The sequence below is a fragment of the Bombina bombina genome, chromosome 2 (genome assembly GCF_027579735.1).
Source record: "Bombina bombina isolate aBomBom1 chromosome 2, aBomBom1.pri, whole genome shotgun sequence".
Taxonomy (NCBI): Eukaryota; Metazoa; Chordata; class Amphibia; order Anura; family Bombinatoridae; genus Bombina; species Bombina bombina.
In genome coordinates this window covers 181,328,225-181,337,524 of record NC_069500.1, presented here as the reverse complement: position 1 = coordinate 181,337,524, position 9,300 = coordinate 181,328,225, and the positions used below count along the sequence as shown (strand labels likewise).

The following is a 9,300-nucleotide window of genomic DNA, read 5'->3' as shown; positions in this document are numbered from 1 at the left end:
GTATATAGATTTAAAGGGTTAGAAAGGTCAACATTCAAAATATGCATGGGCACATTAATACTATATGGTATTACATTGGTTACTTGTAAAATTAGCTAATAGATTTAATAATGTAATGGTTATAAGGTATCAGAGGTTGCTGAAGAGGTGGAGATGTTGCTGCAATATTTAAATAAAAGTCAATCCTAGACAGCACTGTACAATTAGTAAAAATAAACTTATAATAATTGGCATCTTAGGTAAGGGGATATAAACTAACTGATGTCTGCAATTTTCATTGCTTAAATGGTGTTGTTTTTGTTTCCCCAATTTTTAAATTGTAAATAAAAGGTATGTTTTAAACAAGTGTCACACATCAATCAATGTCAATTACAAGCACATCAAGCATAGCTCCTTAATTGGCTCTTCATCTAAGAACTTATAATCAACCACCAGCCTATGATTTCAAGCATTTCTCTCAACACAAGTCCACTGCCGTAACAGCTCTAGTCTACACCACTTTTCTAATTATCCAGAAGAGAGGGTAACCTGATATGCATAACAACATCCCTTTATCTCCAGCATCAATAAGGGTAAGCTCAGAAGAATGATGATAGTGACCCTGAACTTACAAGTCCCCCACAGATCTTCTGTCTTCAAATTTGAGTTTGCAAACGCTGGCTCTTGCATCTCTTCCCTCTCTTCCTGAACTGGTCATGCTCCTCCTCCCTATTCTTCTCTGGTCTAGTACTGTTATTATAAGTAAAGATATGTGACCGGGGCTGAACTGGAGCATGAGGAAGGAGTGGTGCGGGCATGCTATATGCACTATTTACCAATAAGGCATTGTTGCCCAACAATTGCCCAGAAAGTAACAAAAATCAGCGTGTTGGTGCTGCAAGCAACACTGTCACTTCTGGCTGCTCACTGGCATCACAGTATGTGTGTACAGAAATCTGCAGGTCCCACCACATCACTTATACCTGCACCGTGCCTGAATTTGACTGGCAGCTGCTCAGTGCTCACTGACTAAACTTTTTGTGGGCAACACAAACTCCAGCAGTGCAGTCCCACTGAGTCTGACATCAGGTCATGTCATACAGCCCCAGCCCGCCTCGGCACTGCACCGCTGTGTGCTTCAGCTCCTTGACCCACATATCTGTTATGTCTGTCTCCATAGTACATTAACATGATTTGAATAAATGATTTGTGTGCCAAAGAAGTCCTGTCTGCTGAGCTTTAGCTTAGTCAGTGGGCGGGGCTAAGTTAACCTTCGGGCCTAACAGCTGCACTACATCAGCACATAAATAAAATTTTGGGGCTAACTAAAAGCACTCGGTGAGTCCAGCATGGTGCGGTAATGGTGGGCGGAGCTAAGGTAACCACGGTCCACCGGGTATTTGCCCGGTATGCCTTATGGTCAGTCCGGGCCTGGATTTAATAGTTGGTCCTGTGAAATATTTTTTATCTCATCAATCGTCTGTTGGAGGATTTTCAATCGATATCCTCTTTTTTTTTTTTTTTTTTTGAAGCAGAATAGAAGCAGACTTCTACTTACCAAAAAGCAATGGCAAAGACAAATATGTCTGCTATTTCTGAACAAAAGGGATCTCAACTAAGATTTTACAACCATTTGTGCCATGATTGCACAAGCGGTATGTATATAATTTCAGTGAGAAACCCAAAGTTTGTGAAAAAGTTAACATTTTTTTTTTATTTGATTACATTTGGCGGTGAAATGGTGCCATCAAATATACCAAAATGGGCTTAGATCAATACCTTGGGTTGTCTACTTAAAAAATAAAAAATAAAAATCAAAAAGATTATATATATATATATATATATATATATATATATATATATATATAGTTGTGACAGGTAAATAGAAAAAGAAACAAGGCTCTATTTCTGTTGATAGTGATAGCAAAAATTTGAAAAATTCTCTGGTATTTTGGGCACGTTTTTCTTTGAAAGTCCCAGTAGTGAAGAGGTTAAACAACTTTCCAATTTACTTTTATCATCAAATTTGTTTTATTCTCTTGGTACTTTTTGCTGATTTCTAAGCCCTTGAAGGCCACCTCTCAGCACAGTAAATTTCCACCGTTTTTTCTAACTAGACAGCGCTAGTTCATGTGTGCCATATAGACAACATTGTGCTCACTCTCATGGAGTCACCTAGGAGTCAGCACTGATTGGCTAAAATGCAAGTCTGTCAAAAACTGAGACAAGGGGGCAGTCCCCATAGGCATAGATCCAAGGCAATCACACAAGTAAAAAGTATATCAATCTAACTCTGTTGGTTAGGGAAAACTGTGGAATGGTTAATAAACATGAAGTCTCCTAATCCTTCAAAAAGGATGCCAAAAAAAAACAAAAGGACTTTTGATAACAGAAGTAAATTAGCATGTTTTTTAAATATTGAATATTCTTAGCCAGGAAAATTTTAATTAATTTTGACTTTTACACCCCCTTTTTTCCAGGTGCTTGTAACTTTGGGTTTTGTAAACAAATTTCAAAATTGGTTAAATAATGTGAAATTATACCTGTTTCTTAAAATTGAAGATGATTAGCCAAACCACCAGCAAAAAGTGCTACACCAATAGTCATTAAACAATAAAATCTATCTGTATGCCGTATCTCATAAGTACTTTTTTGCGGACATATACAGGTTTAAAAATATAGGTAAAGACATGCTCAGTAGTTGCATTTGGCAGCAGAGGATTGCGAGTTGTACTCCTATATTTTGGTCTATATGGTACTATAGTTGTGCCTATGTGCTTGGCTTACTGTTCAAAAAAAAATTCGGTCAAAAAGGTAGGTAAAACAGTTGTGTAATCCATCAAGATGACATCTTCATTAAGAGGATGCCAGTAATTACAGAGAAGCCACAGAGCTGGACAATAACCTTAGGAATTCACTGTTTATAAGAGCCAAGGTAATGTGGTAGAATCTCCATGAATGTGATGTAAACAAATGTTCCTGTAACCATTCCTGAAATAACACTGTGAGCAAGCTGCTACATAGGATCAACAATAGTGGTTTGCACCAGCCCTAACACAATGCCAAGGGGCAACATGAAGAAGAATAGGAGGCAGCAAAGCCCTACCCATGGCTTAAGGTGACCTTGAACAAGTTTTAGGGTCATGCTAAAGGAGAGAATGCACTTGTGAAGAAGAAGCAGCGCAAAGCATATCTCCAGGACCTTGCTGCTCTCCTGCTGTTGTCCTACCTTCAAGCCCTCTAGAACTTCATGTAGCGAGAGAGAGAGAACCAGAATCATACACCGCATTGCAGAATGAGAGTTCATGTTAACATGGATTTGAGGTGAATCTTGACGCCACTGAGAGGAGTGAGAGAAACTTGGGCCAACATGTCCATCCTTAGAAGATATAATGGTAATATATAAAGGATGGAGCGCCCAAAATAAAACAGGGGGGACCCAGCTGACACTAAAGAGCTCCAAAAGAACAAAGATTTAGTCATAAAACCTGCAGACAAAGGTAGTTATAATGGACAGATCAAAATATGTAGACAAAGCCAACAGGCTTCTAGGAGATAGAGATACATATTAGGAATTGAAAATGAATTAAACTAATACATTTTTAACTTGACTTGTAGGAATGTTAAACAAAGCAAAAACAATAGGGATCCTCAATAATAAAGAATTTGATTTTCTAAAACCTAAATTCCCAAAAATCCCAATTTTTTACCTGTTACCTAAGATCCATAAAAACCTAACTAAACCCCCTTGTAATATCAGGTATTGACTCTATAACAGCGAATTTGTCTCAGTATATTGATGGCTTTCTCCAAAATTACGTTAAACAGCTACCTTCATATTTGAAAGACACCAGAGACATCCTACATTGTCTTAACCAATTCACATAGCATAGCCAGTAGACTCTAGTCATCTGTGATGTGGCCTCACTCTATACCAGCATAACCCATGAGTTAGGTCTGGAAGCAATCAAATTTTATCTGGATACAGATCATACGCTACAGAAAGAACAGAAAGATTTCATCCTAGAAGGTATAAAGTTTATTATGGAACAAAATTATTTCTCATTTGAGGAACACTTTTACTTGCAATTAAAGGGAACCGCCATGGGCACAAGATTCGCACCTAGCTATGCAAATTTGTTTATGGGTCATTGGGAGGAATCTTTTTTTCCCAAACCATAGGCTAGGTGCGAATATTGTGCTTTACAAAAGATATATTGACGATCTGATCATGGTATGGAAAGGAGAAACGCAGGAGCTAGAAACCTTAATATCCAAGATGAACAACAATCAAATAGGTTTATAATTCACTCATACACATAGCCAACGGAAAATTACCTTTTTATATCTAGACATCTTAGGGGAAGAAGTTGTCACCACTACCCATTTAAAAAAAGTAGATGCAAACAATCTAATTCACTACAAAAGTTGCCCCTTACAGAAGTGGAAAGATAATATCCTGAAAGGACATTTTTTTAGGATTAAAAGAAACTCTTCCAGACCTATAGAAAAATATAAGTCTTGATAAAGCCCCCAAGTGGGCGAAACGAGCATTGAACAGGACACAATTCTGCTTTGCCACTTTGACAGGACACCTTGCTGCTTTGCCACAAGGTTCTTAAATATACCTAGCCCGAGAAGTTCCGAATTTGAACAGAGGGAGGTATATGTGGACCGAGAACTTTTTGCTGCATATTGGCTTGTACCAACAAAGTGATCTATCAAGCCACTATGAGTGGTATTCTTCAATTTCTTTAATACCACAATCAATAGCGCTATTGGCACCTTTTTCACCTTTCAACTGGTGACCCTTGACCAGGACGTCATACGGCAAAAATGCAGACACGTCGATCAGACGGAGCTAAGAAGGGTAGCTAATGGCATCACCTGTAAATGGGACATACGAGCCGATCTCAGCCGAGAACTACATAATCCGCTTGGAGCGGTGAAAAAAGTTTTTCCAAGAGTGATTAATCCAGCAGAGAAGCAGTAAAACTTACAAACCACTGAAAATTCCATCCAAAGGTATTTACTTTTATTAGCTCTCCATTTCAGCCATCCTCGGATACACAGAAGGTTCCGACAGGAGGATCTCTTTACCTATAAGGTACATAATACAATTTCTAACCTTAGGAGATCCCGGTACATATATGTTAGCAATATTTAAGGTCTTTTGTTTGGGGAGACGTCCCCCCTTTTTTACTTTATATTTTTATTTATTTATAATAATAAATTATTATATAACCTATTTGTGCCATAAGTCCCAAAATTGCTTATTGGATACATTTATTTTTACCTTAAATAGTATTATAATACATTTGTACTTGACCCTAGCTTAGGAGCGCTGTCACAATTTTTTGGTTCATCCTTAGAAGATTCCAGTAGAACATGTGTGTCCTCAGAGGAACTGGATGAATCCTTGTAGCTCTGAACAATCTGCTCCAAAGCCAGAAACAGAAATAAGCCCATAGACAAAATGAATTCCTGCAGGGGAAACTGGAGCACAATATTCAACCTCTGCAGAGCATCAATAATACCAGATAGGTAATTGGGCACTAAATCCAAAAAACAGGTAGCCAGGAACACCCCACTAGAGAAGCAGCTAACAAGACTTAGTGTCCTGTGATGCTTGCCTGAAGAGTCTGTGCTCCCAGGGCGCCTAAAAATAAAAAGGGGAGCTAGGCCACTTATGAAGGTAAGCAGCAAGCAGCAGCAAAGTAATCACTGATCCAAGCTTCAGTTCCAGGTTAGCCACAGAGAGAGGGGTTATATCTAGGCCAGGGCTCCAGACCAGCTTCTCGGAATCAAGAGACTGTGCCATGTCTGCAGCAATATCCTGGAAAACCAACCTTTCTATACTGCCCTCCTGTTGCTGTTTCATAAAATTCCTTTTCTACCACTGCGCATACTCACAACCACAGCCATAATGCTACATCCGGATATAAACCCAAATGTTTTATTTCATGATTCAGATAGAGCATGCAATTTTAGGCAACTTTCTAATGTACTCCTATTATTAATTTTTATTTGTTCTCTTGCTATCTTTATTTAAAAAGCAGGAATGTGACGCATAGGAGCCGGCCCATTTTTGGTTGAGAACCTGGGTTATGCTTGCTTATTGGTGGGTAAATGTAAGCCTCCAATAAGCAAGCACTATCCATGGTGCTAAACCTAAAATGGGCTGGCTGCTAAGATTTACATTCCTGCTTTCAAAATAAAGATAACAAAGAGAACAAAGACAATTTGACAGTAAATTAGAAAATTGCTTAAAATGTCATGCTCTATCTGAATCATGAATGAAAACATTTGGGTTCAGTGTCCCTTTAATTTCTTCCATTTGTTTTTTGGCCTGAAAGTTCTTTAAATTATTTCAAATAACCCTTAAAAATTGGCCTCCATGGATAGCTCTTTTTAATATCTCCAGTTACTGACTTTTTGAATGATGTATTGAGTTTTTATCTGTATCCTTGTTATACAGAGTAGTCCGAAGTTGGTTGTTATCCAATTTGCAAATCCAAAAAATCTATGGATTGATGATTATATTTCATTCGTAGTGTGATGTTACTTTGTTTAGAATGCATAGTCTCGACCCATTGTTGCAGTTCCTCCAACGTGCCATAAGTAAAAGAAAGATATCATCTACAAATCTCTTATAGTAGATAATATTGTTGTTACCCCAGACATTCATTATGGTGTCTTCAAATTGATTCATATAGGTGTTTGCATAGGTTGGGGCCACATTGGGCCACATTTTTTTGTAGATAGTAATATTTCACATATTTAAAATGATTGTAGTGCAAACAGAATTTCAATAATTCCAACATGAATTATGAGCTAATAAAACATTCTCTATTGAGACTACATTCTACTGTTGCTACGCCATCACTATGTGGAATTACTGTGTACAGACTGGACACATTTAATGTGACCAAGAGAGATTCTGTTTACAGAAGTTGAAATGTTTTAAGATTTCTTGTTAGTTCAATAGAGTCCTTAATGTGTGATTTACTCTGTGTTCCTAAAGGTTGTAAATAGAAATCCAAGTATTGTGCTATTGGTTAAAGGGTCAGTAAACACCAGAATTTTTGTTGTTTAAAAAGGTAGATAATCCCTTTATTACCCATTCCCCAGTTTTGCATAACCAACACAGTTATAATAATATAGTTTTTACCTCTGTGATTACCTTGTATCTATGCCTCTACAAACTGCCCCCTTATTTCAGTTCTTTTGACAGACTTGCATCTTTTGGCAATCAGTGCTGACTCCTAGGAGCTTCACGTGCCTGAGCTCAATGTTATCTATGTGAAACACATGAACTAACGCCCTCTAGTGGTGAAAAACTGTCAAAATGCTTTCAGATTACTTCACAGTCTAAGAAATTAGCATATGAACCTCCTAGGTATAGCTTTCAACTAAGAATACCAAAGGAACAAAGCAAAATTGATAATACAAGTAAATTGGAAAGTTGTTTAAAATTACATGCCCTATTTAAATCATGAAAGTTTTTTTTTACTTGACTGTCCTTTTAAGTCATTGATCCAATGGCTGACACTATTGGCCTCCCTGGGGATTGTCTTAAAGTTTTATTACTGTGAGGTGCAGTATATAGGATAGGTGTTACAGGGAAATCTACCTTCAAAAACCTAAATGTTAATTTATCTATAGACCCTTGTGTATGCTCTAAACAGGGACTGGTCTATTATATTTTTTAATGTTTTTTAGGATTACCCATTAATCTCTCATATACTTCTGTTACTACTAATTATGACATAATTTCCCCATGGTAGTATTGATACTCTAAAATTACTGTTGCCCCACCCTTGTCGTTATTACAATAGATGGGTCAGTGCTTAAAGGGACTGCTATGCATAACTACAAAAGAATAGTAACTACTCACTATCACCTAGATTACTAGTTTTGTGTTAGAAGCTGTGCGGTGCTAACGAGCAGTTTATGCTCACCGCTCACTTACAGACAGCGCTGGTATTACAGGTTTTTGCAAACCCGGCGTTAACCGCAAAAAAGTGATCGTAAAGCAAAATTTTGCTCCACATCTCGCCTCAATAAGAGCGCTGCTTACGTTAGCGGTGAGCTGGCTAAACGTGCTCGTGCACAATTTCCCCATAGGAATCAATGGGGGAGAGCAGGCTGAAAAAAAAATAACACCTGCAAAAAAGCAGCGTAAAGCTCCTAACGCAGCCCCATTGATTCCTATAGGGAAAATACATTTATGTCTACACCTAACACCCTAACATGAACCCAAGTCTAAACACCCCTAATCTTACACTTATTAACCCCTAATCTGCCGCACCCAACATCGCCGACACCTACATTATATTATTAACCCCTAATCTGCCACTCCGGACACCACCGCCACCTACATTATAGTTATGAACCCCTAATCTGCTGCCCCCAACACCTACATTATATTTATTAACCCCTAATCTGCCGCCCCCAATGTCGCTGCAACCTAACTACATTTATTAACCCCTAATCTGCCGCCCCCGTCGCCACCACTATAATAAAGTTATTAACCCCTAAACCTAAGTCTAACCCTAACCCCCCCTAACTTAAATATAATTTAAATAAATCTAAATAAAATTACTACAATTAACTAAATAATTCCTATTTAAAACTAAATACTTACCTATAAAATAAACCCTAAGCTAGCTACAATATAACTAATAGTTACATTGTAGCTAGATTAGGGTTTATTTTTATTTTACAGGCAACTTTGTAACTATTTAATAACTACCTAGTTAAAATAAAGACAAATTTACCTTTAAAATAAAACCTAACCTCAGTTACAATTACACCTAACACTACACTACAATTAAATGAAGTACCTAAATTAAATACAATTAATTACAATTAAATAAAATTATCTAAAGTACAAAAAAACCCCCACTAAATTACAGAAAATAATAAAGAAATTTCAAGATTTTTAAACTCATTACACCTAATCTAATCCCCCTAACAAAATAAAAAAGCCCCCCCAAAATAAAAAAGCCCTACCCTACACTAAATTACAAATAGCCCTTAAAAAGGCCTTTTGCAGGGTATTGCCCCAAAGTAATCAGCTCTTTTACCTGAAAAAAAAAATTCCCCCCCCAACATTAAAACCCACCACCCACACAACCAACCCTACTCTAAAACCCACCCAATCCCCCATTAAAAAAAACTAACACTAACCCCCTGAAGATCACCTTACCGGGAGACGTCTTCACCCAACCGGGCCAAAGTCCTCAACGAAGCCGGGAGAAGTCTTCATCCAAGCCGGGCGAAGTGGTCCTCCAGACGGCATCTTCTATCTTCATCCAT

At 37.7% G+C, this 9,300-nt stretch overlaps 1 pseudogene; it reads right to left on the bottom strand.

Annotated features, from left to right (window-relative positions):
* Nucleotides 1-2,818: 2,818 nt before the first annotated feature.
* Nucleotides 2,819-5,860, bottom strand: LOC128646898 (zinc transporter ZIP1-like; annotated as a pseudogene).
* Between the last annotated feature and the right edge of the window lie 3,440 nt (nt 5,861-9,300).